The sequence below is a fragment of the Microtus ochrogaster genome, unplaced genomic scaffold, assembly GCF_000317375.1.
Source record: "Microtus ochrogaster isolate Prairie Vole_2 unplaced genomic scaffold, MicOch1.0 UNK34, whole genome shotgun sequence".
Lineage (NCBI taxonomy): Eukaryota > Metazoa > Chordata > Mammalia > Rodentia > Cricetidae > Microtus > Microtus ochrogaster.
Genome location: NW_004949132.1, coordinates 4001466 through 4002006, shown reverse-complemented (window position 1 = coordinate 4002006; position 541 = coordinate 4001466).

Below are 541 nucleotides of genomic sequence, written 5' to 3'. Positions count from 1 at the left end.
GGAATAGAAGAAGGAGAAGAGTCACAGCTCAAAGGCCCAGAGAATATTTTTAACAAAATGATGGAAGAAAACATTCCCCGACATAAAGAAAGATATTCATTTAAATATTCAAGAAGCATACAGAACACCAAACGGACTGGATCAAAGAAAAAACATCCCCTCGTTATATAATCATCAAAACGCAAAATATACAGGTTAAAGAAAGAATATTAAGAGCCGCAAAGGAGAAAGGCCAAGTAATTTATCAAGGTAAACCGATCTTCACCAGCACAACTCAAAGAAGGGAGACACACAAATTCTACTTCCAAAAGCAATAAGAATATCCGGAGTAAACAACCCCTGGTCATTAATATCGCTTAATATTAATGGTCTCCATTCACCTATAAAAAGGCACAGGCTAAGAGATTGGATACGAAAACAGGATCCAACATTCTGCTGTTTGTTTGCAACAAAAAAGGGGAAATTAAAGTTGCCTTATAAAATTAAGGTTGCTACTTAGATGACCCTGGAAGAAATCTTTTTCCTAGATTATCTAGGTGGG